Raw genomic sequence first — 21,939 nt, forward strand, 5'->3', positions numbered from 1 at the left:
TGTTCCTATAAGAGTCATCAACATCCTAAAAAGGGGAGTCAGGACAATAAAACTTGAGCCACTACAATAAGTAAATGCATGTAGTCCCATCACTCAGCCATTATTTCACCACGCTCCCAACACAAACAATGGCAATATCTGACTGCATGGCAGAACTGAGGCGCTCAGCTCCTACATACCAGGTGAATAGTTAGCGGTACAAGCAGAAAGGCATTTAATAGACACTTCAATTTGCCTGAAATCAGCAGAGATTTTAAAACGGTAATTAGAGAGGATTTGATAATTAAGGTCATCACACTTTAACGAGGCGCAAAAAGCTTATTGAATTGCCCAAACTGGCCAGCGCACTTGATTCGTTGTAAGTGACGCCTTTATAATTGACTTCTTTGGTGCTGGAAAATGGTTACTGGAAATTGCCATGAATAGACAGTTGCCTACCAAAAGCGTGGGTGGTATAAGGGGTGGGGACTGTATATGGTGTCGCAGGGCTTTCGTACTCCAACGCAGTCCATTACAGAAAAGATAGGAGACAGGTTTGAAACCATAATCCCTCACTCTGCATTATTTGCCTCAACCACACTGTCCCACAAGACACTGGTGTTTCCCCGCCAAGAAGAAAAGAAAATTCGAAGATGGACCCTTTCTTGCACCTTCCAACAACCAGTTGCAGAAGACATTGGTATCCAAGGTTACCTACATGCTCTCTTGGATTGGGAATGGTACATAATATGGGCTGGCCTGAGAAAGGGGTAGGAAGGAAAACTGCACAATGATTCCTTTCCTGAATAAGTATAAAGCTGTAACCCTCACTGAATATCATTTCCATTGTTATGTCAAAGACAAACTTAACTTTATTCAAAATCAAAAAATTAACCTGTATCACAATTGGATGTATAAAAGCTTGGTTGTCAGCATCAATAGGAATTTCAATACGTGTACTTTGCTTAAACATTTACTTTGGTTTAAAAAAGTTAATTGTGTAAATTGTGACTTATTCAACATTGTTTATCTGTCAGAACAGATGTACCAAATTACATCACTCTAACTGCAAGTTGTTTTTATATAAAAACAGTAAGTGGGAAAGCACACAAGATCGATGCATCTGCATCAGTTACATTAACTGTTTCCTCTTCTTGCAAACAGAGACACAAGGGCCGATCTTAATTTGGGGTGGGAACGGGACGGTAGCAGCTCTAAAATCGGAGTGCTGCGCTTACCGCCCCGGTCCTGCTCTGATCACACCTGTTGCCATGATCCCCAGGACCTTTCTGAGGGCGGCCCAGGCCCCCGCCTGAATTGGGTGCAAACCTCATTAAATTGGGGTCCTATAACGTACATAGGACCTCGATTGCAATTTTGAGGTACAAATGGGACTGCTGGAGGCCACTCACAAAACAGCCCAAGAAATATATTTTTTGGTGGGGCCAAAAGGAGCAGGGATGCCCCTCCAGGGCTCACAAAAATCCGAATCCCACCATTTCCCCGCCCCCCCACCCCCAACCCAAGCTTCTGACTGTCGGCCAGTTCAGTACGGCAGCCAGACAATTTCCTGCCCTCCCAGAACAACAGAGAGCTCATTTGGTGCCCATAGCTGATCAGTGAATTGCAAATAAGGCCTGGGCTTCTAAATTTGCCGTCAGGTGGTGGGCGGGAGGTAAAATGGGGCCTATAACCCCTGGGCACTGCACTTAGTTTTCATAATGCACATAATGTTCTTATGTAGCATATTTGTACAACAATAACATAATATATAAATAGTGATTTTATTCCTCAGACTCTAAAAGTACGTCTCAGTCTTGAAATGGTTACTCGGTTAACCGTTTTCAGCAAGTACAAAATTGAATAAGCAAGCTGTCACCAACTAGAGCAGATATTTACAAGTTGCACCTTACACAAAACAAAACCTAAGCAACATTTAAGCTCACATAAATGATTGAACAGTTTTACTCTCTGCTGCTGAAACCCTCATCCATTCCTTTGTTACCTCTAGACTTGACTATTCCAATGCCCTTCTGTCCGGCCTCCCATCTTCCACCCTCCATAAACTTGAGCTCATCCAAAACTCTGCTGCCCGTATCCGAACTCGCACCAAGTCCCATTCACCCATCACCCCTGAGCTCACTGACCTACATTGTCTCCCGGTCCGGCAATGGCTCAATTTTAAAATTCTCATCCTTGTTTTCAAATCCCCCCATGGCCTCGCCCCTCCCTACCTCTGTAACCTCCTCCAGCTGTACGACCCTCCGAGATCTCTGCGGTCCTCCAATTCTGGCCTCTTGCGCATCCCTGATTTTAATCACTCCACCACTGGCAGCCATGCCTTCAGCTGCCGAGGCTCTGGAATTCCCTCCCTAAGCCTCTCCACCTTTCTACCTCTCTCTCCTCCTTTAAGACACTCCTTAAAATCTACCTCTCATCTGTCCTAATATCTCCTTGTGTGGCTCGGTGTCAAATTTTGTTTGATAACACTCCTGTGAAGCATCTTGGGACATTTTACTACGTTAAAGGCGTGATATAAATGCAAGTTGTTGTTGTCACAACAAATCTTCCTTTGTTACCTTAAAATTTGATGACATATGTAATGATGTTGCATGGTAATATGTGCAAGTCATATTTCTTTACACGACATTTGCAAGTCCATTAAATGTTACTGATACTTGAAGAAACCAGTTTGGCATGATGAAAGTAAAGGTGATTATTCTGTTTGAGTTTGAAACTACTTAATTTCGGCAAGCCATTAAACAGTGAGAAAGTAAGCATAAGAACTTACGGATTATCCAGAAGTAGTACTATGGGATTTAACTCTTTCTTTGGTCTGTAGTAAGCTCTAAGAGGAACAATAAAGTTGTACAATCCATTTCCAGCAGTTTCTGCAGAAACAATGATGAGTTTGTTCCTGAAACCGTATGCTTTTGCATCTTCATAGTAATTATGTTGGCACCCCTGGAGGGAAAAAAGTTGAAATTCAATTATTTATATCTTTAAACAAGAACATACTTGAATATCCCTAACGTGAAATGAATTTAGTCTGTCACCACTGGTGACCACTTTATTCTTTCTTTAAAAAATATAATTTGCTGGAGTTCCTCTATTTAAATCATAAAAATAATACAGGTAGAAGAGAGAAAAATAAAAAATGCCTACATGTATTGCATGCTTGTAGGAACTGATAATTTCCGACCAGGGTGTGTGTACTAGATAAACTATGCATAAATCCGAGCCATTGAGATAACATAGTATCCAGGGAACTAACAATAGATCAGGATTATGAAACTGGATCATTGGAGGGTGCAAAAAAAATATTGCTGGGGTATATTCTGCACTTTGACAAGAACCCATGAGTGGTCTGCATTTAGCGTCTGTCGGGATGTAATTGGCTTTTTAAAATCTGAGTCTTGCTACTCACACATTAAGAAACCTATAGTTCACAAATTCTTAAGACAGTTTGCATATTTGGTCACAAGTGTGGAAGAGATTGTTTTAAAATTAGTTAATTTGTGTCAGAGCATCGCCATGATTTTTGCTGAGTTCCAATGTTGCTCTTGAGATGGCTTCTAGAAGGTATATGAGGGAGATGAATTTCCCATCACTCCACGTGGAAATGCAGATGAAATAAGATAAAACCAGATAAGAGGATATAGTTACGATGAGACCAAAAAAACCTAAGATTCCATTCACCAGAGCAGATAAGGTTCTAATACAGGAATTTAATAAAGTTCAAAGGTTTCAAAGGGTCTGAAGGGGTAAGTAATAAAATATTATTTCCACTTGCTGCTGAATTGTTAACAAAGGTGGATAAATGGTGAGATTACAAAAAAAACTTTGCTTTTACAACTATTTCAAACTGGCAGGTCCCTATGGCTTTGCAAATGCCAGTGTTGAAAATATTTCTTAAGAAAAAACATGCCTGATGCCCTATTTGTGGAATAAATGTGTTCCACAATGGCTGTAGAAAAGCAGTGCCTGAATTCATACCTTATCTAATCTAAGGCAGCAGAATGGGACTTTCTCCTGCAGTAGGTGGCACAAGGTTGGAGAACTTCCAATGTAAGGCGAGTTTGGAGGATATCCTTTAACATGCCTAAAAGAAATAAAATCAATCATTTTAAATTGGAAAACGAAAACATTTCTAAGCTCATCATTTTTTCTAGAAGTATGTTTTACGTGCTAATGTGCAGAATGTAAATGAATAAACAAGTGGTACTCCCCCCACGTCTTCAAGCACTGCTGTATCAAGTGTTATTTAAATGGAGGGGGACTACGGAATGCTGCGGTACAGAGGGATCTACGGGTCCTTGTACATGAAACACAAAAAGTTAGCATGTATGTACAGCAAGTAATTAGGAAGGCAAATGGAATGTTGGCCTTTATTATAAGGATAAAAGTAGGGAAATCTTGCTACAACGGTACAGGTTGTTGGTAAGACCACACCTGGAGTACTGTGTACAGTTTTGGTCTCCTTATTTAAGGAAGGATATACTTGCATTGGAGGCAGTTCAGAGAAGGTTCACGGGGTTCATTCCAGAGATGAAGGGGTTGTCTTATGAAGAAAGGTTGAGCAGGTTGGGCCTATACTTGTTGTAGAAGAATGAGAGGTGATCTTATTGAAACATATAAGATTCTGAGGGGGCTTGACAGAGTAGATGCAGAGAGGATGTTTCCCCTTGTGGGAGAATCTAGAACTCGGGGACATAGTTTGAGAATAAGGGGTCTCCCATTTCAAACGGAGATGAGGAGGAATTTCTTCTCTCAGAGGGTCATGAGAGCTATGGAGGCTGGGTCATTGAATATATTTAAGATGGAGATAGACAGATATTTGAACGATAAGGGAGTCAAGGGTTATGGGGAACAGGCAGGAAAGTGGAGTTGAGGCCAGGACCAGATCAGCCATGATCCCATTGAATGGCGGAGCAGGCTCGATGGGCCAAGTGGCCCACTCCTGCTCCTATGTCTTATATTCTTATGTAAGTAAATAAAACCATTTTGTATGTGCAGCATATTACTGATACTTAAAATACATATTGCAAGTAATATACTTACAATAAATGCACAAGGAATGGTTTTAGAGCAGTTACTAAAGTCAATTAGTAAACATTAAATTTAGTTTTCTTTTTTAAAATAATCAGATATATTATTGTGAAGGATTATCCAGTTGAATATCAGTGAGGGTGATGACACCTCGGGGGGAATGCAGTCAGAAGCAAGTCCATGACACCAAGGGGATTCAGGCTGCACGGTGGGGGGGGGGCGCACATGAAAGTGTACCACTGCAGTTGTTATAGGGATTTCGATAGTCAGGGGAATAGACGGGCGTTTCTGCAACCGTAGACGCGAGTCTTGAATGGCGTGTTGCCTCCCTGGTGCCAGGGTAATGGATATCACTGAACACGTGCAGGACATTCTGTGAGGAGAAGGGGAACAGCCAGAAGTCGTGGTCTATATTGGAACCAATGACATAGGTAGGAAAAGGGTTGAGGTCCTACAGGCAGAGTTTCAGGAGTTAGGAAAAAGATTAAAGAACAGAACCTCAAAAGGTAGTAACCTCTGGATTACTCCCAGTGCCACGTACTAGTGAGTACAGAAACAGAAAAATAGTGCAGGTGAATGTGTGTCTGGAGAAGTGGAGCAGGAGGGAGGGCTTCAGATTCCTGGGACATTGGGATCAGTCTGGGGCAGGAGGGACCTGTAAAAGCTGGATGGTTTGCACCTGAACAGGGCTGGGACCCATGTCCGCGTGGGGAGTCTAACTAGTACTGTGGGGGAGGGTTTAAACTAATTTAGCAGGGGGAGGAGTACCAGGACACGGCAGCCGAGAGGAGACACAAGGTGCACAGAAAACTAGGACAGACAAACAGCAACAGACGAATACTGTACTTAGAGCAGGAAGTAAATGGAGAAAAAAAGCAAAGCTGACTAGCATGGCGTTGGAGTGCATGTGTGTTAATGTGGGGAGTGTTACAAATAAAGCTGAGGAGATGCAGGTACAAGTTGCCACATGAGGTAATGATACATTAACTATAACGGAGACCTGGCTTAAACATGGGCAGGAATGGGAACTAAACATTCCTGGCTACAATGTATTTAGGAGGGATAAGGAAGGGAAAAAGGGAGGGTGCGGTGGCAGTATTGATTAAGGATAATATTACCGTTCTACAGAGGGTTCAAAGACTTAGGGGGAAAATTTCGGTATCGACTATTTTGGGGTGCTAAGCGCCGGCGACCGCGAAATTGAGTTTTAGCACCCCAAGAGGGAGGTGGAGTGCTAAATCAAGAGGGAGGTGGAGCACTAAGTCAAGAGGGAGGTGGAGTGCTAAGTCAAGAGGGAGGTGGAGTGCTAAATCAAGAGGGAGGTGGAGCACTAAATCAAGAGGGAGGTGGAGCGCTAAGTCAAGAGGGAGGTGGAGCGCTAAGTCAAGAGGGAGGCGGAGCGCTAAGTCAAGAGGGAGGTGGAGCGCTAAATCAAGAGGGAGGTGGAGCACTAAATCAAGAGGGAGGTGGAGCGCTAAGTCAAGAGGGAGGTGGAGCGCTAAGTCAAGAGGGAGGTGGAGCGCTAAATCAAGAGGGAGGTGGAGCGCTAAATCAAGAGGGAGGTAGAGCGCTAAATCAAGAGGGAGGTGGAGCGCTAAATCAAGAGGGAGGTAGAGCGCTAAATCAAGAGGGAGGTGGAGCACTAAGTCAAGAGGGAGGTGGAGCACTAAGTCAAGAGGGAGGTGGAGCACTAAGTCAAGAGGGAGGTGGAGCACTAAGTCAAGAGGGAGGTGGAGCACTAAATCAAGAGGGAGGTGGAGCGCTAAGTTAAGAGGGAGGTGGAGCGTTAAATCAAGAGGGAGGTGGAATGCTAAATCAAGAGGGAGGTGGAGCGCTAAGTCAAGAGGGAGGTGGAGCGCTAAATCAAGAGGGAGGTGGAGGGCTAAGTCAAGAGGGAGGTGGAGCACTATGTCAAGAGGGAGGTGGAGTGCTAAATCAAGAGGGAGGTGGAGCGCTAAATCAAGAGGGAGGTGGAGCACTAAGTCAAGAGGGAGGTGGAGCACTAAGTCAAGTGCTACACACTTCTCTTAGGGTGCTAACGTCGGAGAGCGGGGCGTTACCTTCAGAGCACTAATCAAGTTCCGGATCTGTCAATTAGAGAGTCCTCAGACAGACTGGCGCCTTTCAGTTCTTAAAGGGGAGGTTCAATCATGCTGCACAGCCTTACTCTGATCATTGCTGCTTGTGAACTGGGCCTGCAAGGAGCTGCAAGTCTTCACTCCAAAAAGTCATGGCTGCTCAGAGGCCTCAGAGAGCTCGCTTGCTGGTTCAGCGATCACGCTTTGGAGGCTCTGGTCGCGGCTGATGGGCAGTGCTCTTCCCAGACACTGGCAGGAGACCATTACCACAGGCCTTTAGGAGGATGTGGAGGGAGATCGCCCAGAAGGTGTCGGCCAGAAGTGTGGTCCACAGAAGCCTCTCCCAGTGCTGGAAGAAATTCAGTGACCTCACTCGGGTGGTCAGGGTGAGTACATGCTTCAAAAACCTCTACATGCCACCATCTCAACCTCACTTTGTGCACGCACTATATAAACCGTCACATCCCCAACACTCACCCACCAACTATGCCCACCTACTAAAAGTCACATCCACATCTCACACCTTGCATACATTAACAGCTATTCAACTATGGTAGGCACATCTGCCAAACACACAGCTGCACACTCACTCACACACTTTCCTTTTTCTTGCAGGCCAAGCTCGCTCACAACAGGAGGGAGTGGCTACAAATGGGAGGAGGTGAGGCGGACCTGCACCCCGTTACAGACCTGGAGGAGCGAGTGGGCCGCATCATTGGGGCCCAGGTCGTGGGCGCTGTGGCCGTTGGAGCCATCAACCCCCTTTGGGACAACAACGGTATGTTCATCACCACTCCCTCTCTCATACCACTTTAACCCTCACACCACAAGCCTTTCCCCACTTTCCATCTAAGTATACTGTCTTCATTCCTTGCTCCCTTCCTGGCCCCCTCCCCTGACCTTAACCCCATTCTTGTGCCTTTATGCCTTCAGATAATCAGCCACCAGCTGGCCAGCCTGTCCCTCCCCTCAGCCTCCCAGGGGCAGCGATGCGGGAGAGGAGGAGGAAGAAGCCAGAGCCTCACTGCCTGTGTCTCCCGAAGATGCTAGGTCTGTTAACGGGGCGACGTGGTTGCTGGAGGAGAGCCTAGTAGATAGGTCTGACGTGGGTGCAGCTCTGGGACTCAGCGGGCAGCAGCAACGCCATGGGGAAAGAGAAACTCGGGGGCCATCTTCCCAGACGGTGAGTTCACACGTGAGTTCTGCTGCACAGGATTCAGATGAGGACGTCGATGTGGCGGTGTTGATCAGACCGGCGATGACCATGCACACCGAGCTCATGAGTGCAATGGCAAGGGTGCCCGAGACCATGGATGCACTGGCAAGGAGCGTGGAGGAGTCCACCTCCAACATTGCACTCAGCTCTGCTCATACCATCAAGCCCATCCTTGGCAGTTTGCAAAATCCACCGGGGATCTCACAGTGCTGCAGCATGCCAGCAATCTGTGCTCAAGCAGATTGCTCCGGATGCTGAGTTTCTGCCACGGGGGAGTGGCAGTGTGTCAGTTGAGCAGGAAGGTGTTGTCCTCTCTCAGGATGACTGCACTCCTGCTCCCACCACTGCCACTCCACCATTGCACTTGTCGCCCAGACTGCTGCTGCCCATGCTGAGGTGGTGCAGTCTGCAGCCGGGCCTTCCAGGCCCAGAGCTGGTCGAGGGCGTCCTGCAAAACCATCTGCAGTCTCTGGCTCCCAGACTCAGCAGCCTTCCACCAGCCTTGCTGCAGTCACTGGGGTCACATTACGGAGGAGCAATAGGGTTGGGGGGGGGCGGGTGGGGGGAACTTAAAAGGGAAATCATTGAAGAAGGGGGAGTAAAGAATACTTTAGTAGCAAATGGGGGTAGTGTGTGTGTTAATAAATTGATGTGTTTGTGAACAAATAGTTATGCTTGTAAATAAATATTTGTGTTTGGTAACAAATAGTTCAGTTTGATAAGAAAGAGTTGTGTTTGTTGATAAATGGTTGTGTTTGTTTATGAATAGTTGTGTTTCATAAGAAAGTTGTGTTCGATAATAAATTGTTAATTTGACATTGCATATTTTGTGATGTTTCTCATTTGACTTTTGCCCAGTGATAGGGATTGCGAGCTGGATGTAATGATGTGTTTGTGCTGCACAAATGCCATGTGCTATATCATTTATTGGAAGCGCTGTGTAATGAGGCGCTCATGAACAGCCCTTGCAGAAGCAAGATGGAGTGCCTCCCTCCTCCGTTGCTGCTGTTCCTCCTCCTCTTCATCCACCTCCTCTGCCTCCTGCTCCTGCTCTCCCTCTTCCTCCTCCTGAGGTGGACCTCCAATCCCTGGTGGCAATTGCTGGGCCCTCAGAACGGCCAGGTTGTGCAGCATGCAGCACACAATGATGAAAAGTGAGACTCAATCAGCGGTGTACTGCAGGGCTCCTCCAGAGTGGTCAAGGTAGGGGAACCATTGCTTTACACCCTGATAGTCTGTTCGATCAGGTTCCTGGTGGCGCTATGGCTGTCATTGTATGCGTGCTGAGCAGGAGGGTTGGGGTTGCGGAGGGGTGTCATCAGCCAGGTGGTGAGTGAATAACCCTTGTCTCTGAGCAGCCAGCCGCGAGCTTCATGTGGTGGGTGCAACAGTGCTGGGACAGCAGTCTGTCGCAGGATGAATGCATCGTGGCTGCTGTCAGGATAGCGAGCATTGACGGCGAGGATCAGCTATCTGTGGTCGCACACCAACTGAACGTTCAGAGAGTGGTAGCCTTTGCGGTTATGGAACACCTCTGCATTGTGATGAGGTGCCCGCAATACCATGTGGGTGCAGTCAATGACATCCTGAACCATGGGGAAGCCCGCTATCCTTGCAAAGCCACATGAGCATTCATCCTGCTTCTCTCTGGTGATGGGGACTGAGATGTATTCCCATCTCCTTCTGTAGAGAGTGTCTGTTACCTCCTGGATGCAGCAATGGACGGCGAATTGCGAAATGTTTGCAATATCCCCTGTTTAAGCCTGGAAGGAGTCGCTTGTGCAGAAATTGAGAGCGACTGTGACCTTCACTGCCACTGAGAGAGACGGCCTGGTCCTGAGTTGAGGCTGGAGGTTTGGCTGCAGGAGGTGGCAAAGCTCTGTGACTACCTCCTTGCTGATGCGGAGCCTTCTAAGGCACTGCTGTTCCTCAGAGATGAATGTAGGAGAAGTGCTCCTGGAAAACCCTGGGAGGGTAAGGCCTCCTGTTGTGAGGTCTGTCGGCCCTCCTCCTACCTCTGGCCACATTTGGCAATCTCTGTCTCTGCATCCGCTGCCTCTGACGTAGTTGCCGGAGGGCAAGGTGGAGTGCCAGTACAGCCACCATAAATGAGAGAAAAGTGGACGTAGACATGCTCAGAGCACTACAAGTGAAGAAGCTGTTAGAGCAGCAACAAAACAAAAATGGAGAAAATGTGAATGCAGCCAAAATGCTACATGTCAAGCCAGCAATGAATCTGACCTCCCAATGAACCGGTAAGTGATCCCTTTAAATAGCGCCCCGGGAGTGGCAATCCCAGGTATCAACACCTACTATTTATGTTGTTCTCAGCGCCAGGCGGTAAGTCAGGGGAAGTGACTGAATTTCGCATCTAAGGTGCTAACGGGGCATTGCACACTCATTGATGTCAGGGTCTGAGAGGCGCTAGAGGGCCAGGCGCTGAGTGTTAGCGCCGGCGCTAAATGTCGACTGAAATGCGCGGACGGCGTTGGAATCGCCGCGCCAGGTCTGTAAGCCCTTAGCGTCCCGTTAGCACCCCGCCCAGGCACTAATAGGAGGCACTAAGGTACCAAATTTCTAACCCTTAAACTATTTGCTAAGAGTTAAGGAACAGTAAATGAGCTGTTACATTGCTGGGTGTTTACTATAGACCCCCAGATAGTGAGAAGGAGATTGAGGAGCAAATCTATTGGCTAATATCACAGAAATGTAAAAATAATAGAGCAATAATAGTAGGGGACTTCAATTACCCTAATATAGACTGGGGGTAAAACAGAGTAAAGGGTAAGGAGTGTTAAGAATTCCTAAAATATGTGTACAGGAGAACTTTCTTAATCAATATGTTTCCAGTCCAACAAGGATTGGAGCCGTGCTGGATCTAATTCTGGGGAATGAAATAGGGAAATTGGAGAGTGTTTCAGTGGGACAACATCTAGGTAACATTGATCATAATATAATTAGTTATGGAAGTAGTTATGGAAAGGGACAAAGAAAAATCAAAGCTGAAAATACCCAACTGGAAGAGAGCCAATTTCAGTGAATTGAGACGGGATCTAGCACAGGTGGACTGGAAACAAGGTTGGCCAGGAAAACAGTAAATGAGCAATGGCAGGCCTTCAAGGTGGAGATAGTTCGGGTACAAACCAAGCATATTCCCATAAGGAGAAAAGATGTGGCATCCAAAGCTAGAGCTCCCTGGATGACAAAGGAAATAGAGGTTAAAATAAAACAGAAAAAAGGAGGATTATGACTAATGTCAGGTACAGAATACAATCGAAAACCAGACAGAATACAGAGAGTACAGGGGGAAATTGAAAAAGCATACAAGAAGTGAGAGTATGAGAAAAGATTAGCAGGTAAAATGAAAGGGAACCCAAAAATCTTTATAAACATAAAAAGTAAAAGGATAGTTAAAGGAATGGTGGTGCCTATTAGGAACAAAAAAGGCAATCTTCTTGTGGAAGCAGAGGGCACAGATGAGGTACCGAATGAGTACTTTGCATCTGTCTTCACTAAAGAAGAGGATGAAGTTGATGTCGGAGTACAGGAGGGAGGAGCAGAGATATTGGATAGGATAAAAACAGATAGAAAGGAATAAATAGGTTGGCATCACTCAAAGTTAACCTATCACCCGGTCCAGATGGGATGCATCCTAGGTTGCTGAGGGAAGCTAGGATGGAGATAGCAGAAGCTCTGACCACAGCTTTCAATCCTCCTTGGATATTGGAGAGGTCCCAGAGGACTGGAGGATTGCAAATGTTACATCCCTGTTCAAAAAAGGAGGGATAAACCTGGTAACTACAGGCCAATCAGTCTAATGTCAACGGTGGGAAAACTACTAGAGACCATTGTCAAGGACAAAATTAATTCTTGCTTGTAGAAGCATGGGTTAATAAGGGACAGCAAGCACGGATTTGTTAAAGACAAATAGGGCTGGATTTTCCAAGCCCCAAGGAGGCAGGCATGGAGGCGGGACAGCTGGTAAATTCGGAGAAAGTGGGGGCCCCCATCGTGCCCTTTTGCCAGGAGGTGGGAAGATGTGCAGCTTTGGGTCCCGTCTTCTGGAGGCAGGAAAGGCATTTAATCATTTTAACTGCCTGTTAACAGGTAGTTAATAGGCAGAAAAAAGGATTAGTGCCATTTTACCTTCACAGGTGAAGGCTTCCCGACCTCGGAGAACCCTGCCGGGTTGGAGGAGACGTGAAGGAGGTCTCCGGCGGTCGGAGGCACCCGGAAGTAAGATGTAGAGGTGAGTGATGGGTGCAAGTGTGGAGTGGTAAGTATGCAAGGTGAGTGATAAGTTTTTAAAAGTGTTCACTTACCTTGTTTTCTTCCTACAGCCTTCAGCCGCGGTGGATCGGGAGAGCCGACATCCTCCTCGTCAATTTCACAGACTGGCTGTTGGAACTTCTGAACCAACAGCCATGTGAAATTTACAAAGTAGAAAGGTTTGATGAGTCCTGAACACAAGGTCTCATCAAACTAAAGAGAATGTCAGTGCTTGACAGCTTCACAGAGCTGTCAAACGCTGACATTTCTTCTTTCAAGAAGTCTTGACAGATAGCACGTCTGACATTGACATGCTCTGTCAGTGACTTCCTCCCTAATTGGCCTGCTGAGCCCGCAGGGTGGGCTTAACAAGGTCAATCAGGGGAAAATCCCTCTGGTTAGTCAGATGAGGATGGAGGCAGGACATTGACACGACAAGCAGCAGTCCTGCCTCCAACTCGTCGCCATTCACAAAATCCAGCCCATAGTGTCTGACTAACCTGATTGAGTTCTTTGATGAAGTAACATAGGGTTGATTTAAGGTAGTGCAGTAGGTTGTTGTATATACAGACTTTGAAAAGGCATTTGAGAAAGTACCACATAACAGACTTATTCAAAAAATAGAAGCACATGGTATTAAAGGGACTATGGTATTTTGGGTACATAATTGGCTAAGGAATAGGAGGCACAGAGTAGTGGTGAACGGATGTTTTTTCTGACTGGAGATAAGTATGCAGTGGGGTTTCCCAGGGGTCTTAGGACCATTTATTTTCTTGTTATATATAAATGACCTGGACTTGGGTATAGAGAGTACAATTTCAAAGTTTGCAGATGATACAAAACTTGGCATGTAGTAAATAGTGAGTATGATAGTAGCAGACTTCAGGAGGATGTAGACAAGACTGGAGAAATGGGCAGATGCAATTTAATGCGGATAATTATGAAGTGATGCACTTTGGGAGAAGCAACATGGAAAGGCAGTATTATCTAAATGGTACTATTTTGTGGGGAGTGCAAGAACAGAGGGACCTGGGGTGCATATTCACCAATCTTTCAAGGTGGCAGGACAAGTTGAGAAGGCGGTTATTAAAGCGTGTGGGATACTTGGCTTTTTAAATAGGGGCACTGAATACAAAAACAAGGCAGTCATACTAAACCTATACAAATCTCTGATTAGGCCTCAGCTGAAGTATTGCGTAAAATTCTGGGCACCACACTTTAGGAAGGATGTCAAGGAGAGGGTACAGGGGAGGTTTAACAGGATGATACCAGGGATGAGGGAGTTCAGTTATGTGGAGAGATTAGAGAAGCTGGGATTGTTCTCCTTAGAGCAGAGAAGATTAAGCGGAGACTTAATAGAGGCATTCAAAATTATGAAGGGTTTTGATAGCGCAAGTAGGGAGAAACTATTTCCTCTGGCAAGTGGTGCAGTAACCAGAGGTCATAGATTTAAAATAATTGGCAAAAGAACTAGAAGGGAAATGAGGAGAAATTTCTTCACACAGAGGGTTGTTAAGATCTTGAATGCACTCCCTGAAAGGATGGTGGAATCAGATTCCACGGTAACTTTTAAAAGGCAATTGGACATGTACTTGAAGAGGACTCATTTGCAGGGCTATGAGGAAAAAGGTGGAGTGTGGGACTAAACTGGACAGCTCTTGCAAAGGGCCGGCACAGGGCCGGATCAGGCACGACTGGCCGAAAGGCCTCCTTCTGTGCTGTAAGGTTCTATGGGCTAAAAATTCAGTTTGGGGCGCCAAGCTCGCCTGGGCGCCGGAATTACCGCTGCGTGCGGAGCCACTTGCGCCATCCGGATATTCAGTTTCTGCGTCCCAAATGGAAGCAGGCCGCTAAACGAGGCTTCCCGCGCCCCGCTTGGGGCGCTGAAACTGAATATCGGCGCGCTAAGGGCCGCAGCGCCACACGCTGCGGCACGGCACGCTGCGGTACTGCAGGCCTTCCTCCCACTGTTAAGGGGGAGGTGCCTGCAACAGCGCGATCCCCGCTCGCGAGTGCCGGCAAATGAGCCCGGCACCAAGGAGAAGTGCCGGGCTCTCGGGAAACAGCCGGCAATGCCGCGGGGGGGGGGGGGGGTGTAGGAGGCCGGGGACGGAGGTGCGGGCAGGCGGGCGCCGAAAAAGCGTCCGGCCGCACCTCCACCTTAACTAGCGCCACTACCGCCACAGGTAGGCCCCTGTGTACCGGTCGCTATTTGCGGCCGGCGCTGAGGAGGCGGGCACGACCAAATATGGCCATCGGGGCGATAGCGGGGCGCTGCGCACACCGATGACGTCATCGGTGGCGGCGCAGCGCTACAGGCTAACGCCGCTATTAGCGCCCCACTAAATATCGCGGTAGGTGTGGCCAGTGGCGCACAAGCCACTGAGTGCCCTCTTTGGGTGCAAACTGGTGGCGCAGGCCACTGAATTTCTAGGCCTATGATTCTAGTGTGCTGAATGCAGGCTAGGTATTTTGTCACCACAAGGGAAACAACATTAGAAAAGTCAACCCATACATTACAATAGTGACTATACTTCAAAAAGTACTTCAATAGCTGTAAAGTGCTTTGGGGTGACCTGCGGTCATGAAAGGTGCTATATAAATGCAATTTCTCTCTTACTTTCTTACCACTTGAAGCAAGTTATGGAGAGGCATTGATGTAGGTCTGTGAACAGTTTGTTTGCCCTCTTTATTATAGTAATAATAGTGCTATAAATCTCTTTATTACATAGAAACATCTCAAAGTGCCCTGTTAAGATAGACGATTTCTCTCACCCTTCAGCTCAAAAAATTTGCCCTGGAAGTGCGTACTGTTAACAGCGCAGTGAGGGCAACGGGGCATCTGGGACCTTTGTGAACAATCTATGGGGGAAAAATTAGGTATAGCCCTGTTTGGGGCGCCGCTATCGGCCGTGTGCAAAATTTAGCGCCTGGCGCTAATTATCGCCTCTGACAGCAAACTTGGCTTTTATCGCCCCTGGAGGTGATTGGAGCGCTAAATCAGGCGCTACACACCTCTCTTAAGGCGCTAAGGCCGAGGAGTGAGGCGCTACCTCAGAGGACGGGCGCAGCGCAGGTGCTGTCAGTTAGCGATTGAAGACAGACACACTGGCATCGGTCAGTTCTTAAAGGGGAGGGTCGACCTTGCTCTGCAGTCACACCCTGCTCATTGGAGCCTTGAATCTCGGCCTGGGCAGACCTGTGGCTAAATCTTACAGCCAAGGACTATGGAGAGGGCCAGGGAGCGAGCACAGCATTTCAGCGAGCGGGCCTTGGAGGCTCTGGTTGGCCCGGTGGGGCGCAGAAGATCTATACTGTACCCAGAGAGTGGCAGGAAGCCTTTGTCATGCGAGTACAGAAGAGTGTGGAGGGAGGTGGCTCAGAGAGTCTCCTCAAGCAGCATGATGCCTAGGACCCATATCCAATGTAGAAAAAAGTTCAACGACCTCACTCGGGTCGTCAGGGTGAGTGCCTTTTTTCAAAACCTCTCCATCCCTCCATCTCAACCTCACTTTATGGCTAGAGGGTCTTAAAAGCCCCAATGCCCAACACTCATCCAACACCTATGGCCCTTTCATCAAACACTCACGCACATTCCACACTTTGCATTCAGTATGGGCTATTCAACTATGGGAGGCATTTCAGGCAAGACCATGGCTGCATACCGTAAGGGCTAGTCAACTATGGGAGGCATTTCAGGCAAGACCATGGCTGTATATTTACTCAGACGCCGTCCTTTTTCTTGCAGGCCAAGCTATCTCATAATAGGAGACAGCAGCAATGGACGGGTGGAGGGCGGCCTCAGCTGCAACCCCTCAGCGATCTTGAGGTGCACGTCCAGAGGATTGTGGCAAGCCGGGTGATTGGTCCCGTCGCCACTGGAGACACCGACCCTGTTCTGGGCAGCAATGGTAAGGTCATCACCTTTTTGTCCTCTCTCCTTCCACTTGTTCCTCACAACACCAGCCTTTGACTCTTTCAATCCAAAGTACTAAGTCGCTGCACTCATTCCTCCCTTGCTGCCACCCTGTCCTCATGCTAAAGCCACTCTTGTACCCCCCTGCTTTCAGATGGTGATTCACCAGGTGAAGAGACGGGCCCTCAAGCTGCCAGTGGGAGTGAAGCTGAAGGCGAGGAGGAAGAGGAAGCCGGAGCATCAGTGCCACCCTCTCCCGAGGAAGCCCATGCCCACACTGGGAACACGCCTTCCCTGGAGGGGAGCAGGGGGGAATCGTCTGATGAGGGTGAAGCTCCAGGACCCAGCGGGCTGCAGAAACGCGATGGGGGTAGGGAAGCTCGGGGGCCTTCTCCCCACAGGGAGAGTATGCCATCGAGTCCTACTGCACTGGACGCAGAGGAGGAGCGGGTCCTCGCTGAAATGAGCGCCCAGGCGGAGCACAGGCACACTGAGCTCATGGCTGCAGTGGCAAGGGTGCCTGAATCCATTGAATCACTCGCAAGGAGTGTGGAGCACTTCGTTGTAGCACAGGTGGATGCCATGCAAATGCTTAGTGCTGCAATGCAGTCACTGGCTGCTCTCACGCAGACTCAGATTGAGGCCACGCGAGCACTGACTGCTGCCATCCTCACTGGTTCAGACACATTTCCCCGGGGCTCTCACTGCGCCACAGCAGGCCAGCAATCTGTGCTCCAGCAGATTGCTCCGGATGCTGAAGTGCTGCCCCGTGGGAGTGCCAGTGTGTCGGTCGAGCAGGGAGTTGCTGTCCTCTCTCAAGATGACAGCATTCCTGCTGCCACCACTGTCACTTCTCCACTGCACTTGCCACCGCCTGTAGGACAGACTGCTGCCGCCCATGCAGAGTTGGTGCAGTCTGCAGCCGGGCCCTCCAGGCCCAGAGCTGGTCGAGGCCGTCCTTCAAGGGCATCTGCAGTCTCAGGTTGTGACAATCAGCAGCCTTCCACCAGCCTTGCTCCAGCCACTGGGGTCCCATTACGGAGGAGCTGCAGGGTGGGAAGGGGGGAATTTCGCAAGGGAAGCAGATCACCCTCGAAGGGCAAAAAGTAGGAGGTGTGACAAAATGTTGTTCATTGTTTTATTAAAGGCCGAGGTTCGTGGTCAAATTTTTTAAACTGTTTTGGACACTGTCTCCAGGTTGTGAGAGCCAGTTATGTTAATGACTGCTTTGTTTGGTGTTTCTTTCTATTAGTTTGTCATGTGGCAATGATACAGAGTTTGTAAAATAAATAAGTTTCTGTATTCAAAATGTACATGTTATTTCCTCAGAAGGGGCCTAGAAGCGATTTGCTATGAGCCTTTGACGGACGGCCCTTCCACTTTGTACATTGTGTGCCTCCCTCCCGCCTTGGTGCTGCTGATGATCATCCTCCTCATCTTCCTCCTCCTCTTCCTCCTTCTCCTCTGGTGGTACTCCAATGCCTGGTGGCATTGGCTGGGTCCTGAGGATTGCAAGGTTATGCAGCATGCAACACACAACAATGATGTATGAGACTCGCTCAGGCGAGTACTGCAGAATGGTCCAGACAGCGGAACCGTTGCTTGAGCACGCTGATTGTGTGCTCAACGATGTTCCTGGTAGCTTGATGGCTCTCGTTGTATCGCAGCTCAGCAGGGGTGTTGGGCGTACGGAGCGGTGTCATCAGCCAGGTGCACAGAGGATATCCCTTGTCCCCGAGAAGCCAACCACCTGGGAAAGGTCTGCCACAGAAGCCTGGCGCAGGATGAAGGCATCGTGGCTGCTGCCAGGGATGTGGGCATTGACAGCGAGTATCAGCTGTCTGTGGTCACAGACCAACTGAACGTTTAAGGAATGGAAGCCCTTTCGGTTGCGGAAATCCTCGGCATTCTCATGCGGCGCACGCAAAACCACATGCGTGCAGTCAATGGCGCCCTGCACCATGGGGAAGCCCGTTATCATCGCAAAGCCCATTGCGCGTTCTTGCTGCTTGTCCGGGGTCATGGGGAAAGAGATGTACTCTCGTCTCCTTTTAAAGAGGGCATTTGTGACCTGACGGATGCAGCAATGCACCGTGAACTGGGAGATATTGGCGATGTCCCCAGTAGCTGATTGAAATGAGCCGGTGGCATAAAAGTTGAGAGCCACTGTTATCTTCATTGCCACCAACAGAGACATCCTGCTCCTCAGTTGAGGCTGCAGATTTGTCTGAAGCAGGTGGCAGAGCTCAGTGACCACCTCCTTGCTGAAGTGCAGCCTTCGCAAACACTGCTCCTCAGACATATTTATGTTGGAGAACTGTTGGCGAAATACCCTGGGAGGGTAAGGTCTCCTGTACAGAGGCCCGTTGGTCCTCCTGCATCTGGCCATGATTGCCACTCTCTCTGCGTCCCATGCCCTCCGAATGTGATGGAGAAGGCCGACGTCCCCATCCATTGCAGCCCCCATAGTATCTAGGCAATCAAAGTTATGAAGGTCAAAAACCAAAGTACCTGCAAAGTTATGGTCAGAAGCCAAAACTACCTCAGACAGCGTTGACTCAATGCAGAAGTCTCTCTTTCTCTCTTTGTCTCTCTCAAAATCTCTCTCTCTCTCTCAGAACGAGTGGTCCAAAAATGGCTACCACACAAAAGCCAGAAAGAGGCCCCCTTTAAAGAGCGCCTCCCCCCCCAGCCCCACAGCGACTGGGAAGCGTTCCAGTCTACCTGTCCTTGGGTGCGCCAGGCGGAAAGGAGGGGGGCGCCACTCAATTTCCATTCCAGGGCGTCACAAGAGCGTTGCACTCTCGAATGACGCCAAGATCTGCGTGTGCAGGAGATTGGTTGGTATTGTTTAGCACCGCTGCAAAATGTCTGCTTAATTTCGCGAGCGGTGCAAAAATCGCTGCGCCCGGGCACTAGTTTCTTGGCGCTACATTAGCGCCCTCTTAAGGCGCTAACGGGAGGCGCAACCAACTGAATTTTTCCCCCTATCTCCTTAACCAATGAGATTTAAGGATTGAGAAAGAAAGAGGAATGATGGAGAAGGAGGGTGAATTAGAATCAAATCAGGTACAGAAAGTAAAATAAAAGAAAAAGATTGGATTAAGAGAGAGAGGAAAAGATTGACAGAAAGGAAAAGTAAGAAAAAAAATTAAAATTTAATATTTTAAAAGTCTCTGCCGGAGAGGTTGAGCAGTATTGCAGGAACATATACCTATCATTAAAAAGGTACTTGCACAGTTGAGTTCCAGCCCTAACTTGCTGCAGCAAGTTTAATTGGCAATTAATGAGCAAAAATGCAGAAATTTGTGGAGTTTCGCAATTCACAAAGTACCTCTTCCTCCCCACAAGTTGCTGGACGATTTACACATTAATAAAGGGGTGCGCATTAAACTCACCATTATTTTGGCAGCATAATCTGGGCTATTATTAATATTGGCCAGGTGAGGGTTTAAAGTGAGTTAAAAGGAGGGGCAGACATAAATTGAAAAATGAAACAGGAAAAAATGGCTCCCAATAAGAACATGAGCCAGGTGTTCAGTATACTCTACACAATAAATTGCTAATCACCCTGTTGCTCACAAGTAACACCAATTTGCCCTGTTGTCTTAAATGTATATACAGTACTGTTGTTGCCTTCGCTTCTGCATCAAAGGGGTAAATGGCTCATCAGGATGCCGAAGACACAGTCATGTCACTGGTTGGGAGTGAAACAAGACTCCCTGAGAGGAAAAGAGTTCCTTACCAGAGCACCTCAGCATGCCTGACAATTTAGCTAATGACTGTAATAGCTTTGATATTGGGTAATGTTGAAAGGCTTGAACAGCTCAATCCTTCTGAGTGAGATCACGAGCACAAGAAGCTACATTTTGAAATTGGGAAACAAGTTTTGACTCTAAACAAGGTTCGAGCTTGTATTTAAAATAATCCAGTGGTAAGCTTGCCAAACTTAGTGTCCTAAAACTGGGCACATGACTAATTAAGAGCAATGCTATACCTGTACTATCATCACTAATGAATTATGGATGTATTTGTTAATCATTACACTCTAATCTCTACAAATGGCAGCATGCAGAATAGTATGCCCAGTTCTACTTGAATATGTATATATATATTTGTATGGGCACCGATTATTTGAAGTGCATTTGATATTTGTAAGCAGATGATGCACCAGAGTATTCAGTACTTCCATATCCTAGACCACCTCCTACGTAGGTTCAAAAAGTATGGAAGAACTGAATATGCTCAGGCAGTGGACTGGCTACTTATGAATAACAGAAGAGGAATTAGTGACAGAACCTTTTGGATATTTTTTTTTAACCAGCAGTATGTACAAAGGAACTTATAAATTATTGTCAGATATTAGTTCCGGTTACCCAATTCAATGTGCTATAAAGACAAATTTTCATGTATGCAGATCTCCATTTCCTCTAAATACATCTTTAGCCTTCGATTAAATAACTTTAATTCTAAAATTCTCAAATAAAATTAGTACAACCTTTCTCACACATTTCAGAAGTAGAACCTTACTCAGGTGCTGATGATGCTTCCTCATCGGAATGATTTGCTTCATCCTCCGACTGGTCACTTAGAAGGTCACAGGCTTGAATAGATGAAACATCCGCTACTTCTAAAACAGGAGCAATACTGGACCTCCTACTTTCTTTACCTTCATTTGAAGGAAGGGTCAAGGTAGGACCAGTTGGAGGTCTACACCTTGTATCTTGGAGGTCTATGGCTACTGTGCCTAAAAGTAATGAATAATATTAAAACAACTGGCAAATAAATGAATACTGGTCATTAATGCTTTTGTATAGTGTACAAATGTTGACTTTATAATGGCCTTAAAACTGCATTATCATAATATGGCAATCCTGTCAGAGTTGCTAAGTAACACACTAATGATACTGGGCCAGATTTTGCTGGAACGGGGCATCACGCGACATGCCCCGATAGTTAGACTTACATTTGCATGTTTCAGTTTTAAACATTTTTGCCCACAAAGATGCTGGAAGTGCGAGATGATAACGGCGCAGCGAGGGCAACAGGGCATCTGGGATCTTGGTCAATAATGGGACAAAGTGTGTATCTCCTTAACCAATGAGATTAAAAGACTGAGGAATAAACAGAGGAAGGACTGAGAAGAAAGTGTAAATTAAAGTGGGTGAATTCAATGTCAATCAGGTACAGAAAGAAAGAGAAAGAAAGATTGTATTAAGACAGAGAGAAAAAAAAGACAAAGGAAAAAGAATAAAATATTAAAATTTGGCATTTTCAAAATCTCCTAAAATAATTCACAACCTGAAGGAATGAGACTCCACACTTATTATTGTTTACTTTCTGGGCAAGAGAGGTTGATTGGTAGTCATTAACAATGATCATGTTGTTAAAAGGGCATTAGGCTGATAATTGTTAGACTTAAATTTCTGGCG

The 21,939-nt window shown here is 47.0% G+C and overlaps 1 long non-coding RNA gene across 1 annotated transcript; it reads right to left on the reverse strand.

The window, feature by feature from the left end:
- Positions 1–2,776: 2,776 nt before the first annotated feature.
- LOC147121870 (uncharacterized) lies at positions 2,777–21,249 on the reverse strand. The gene is made up of 3 exons (XR_015077643.1): positions 21,038–21,249; positions 3,976–4,081; positions 2,777–2,943 (listed from the first exon to the last, which is right to left on the reverse strand). It is a non-coding gene; the product is annotated as an uncharacterized LOC147121870 (long non-coding RNA).
- Between the last annotated feature and the right edge of the window lie 690 nt (positions 21,250–21,939).

This window comes from Somniosus microcephalus, chromosome 3 (assembly GCF_052327205.1).
Source record: "Somniosus microcephalus isolate GS21.2 chromosome 3, FLI_Smic_1.0, whole genome shotgun sequence".
In the NCBI taxonomy this organism is placed as follows: Eukaryota; Metazoa; Chordata; class Chondrichthyes; order Squaliformes; family Somniosidae; genus Somniosus; species Somniosus microcephalus.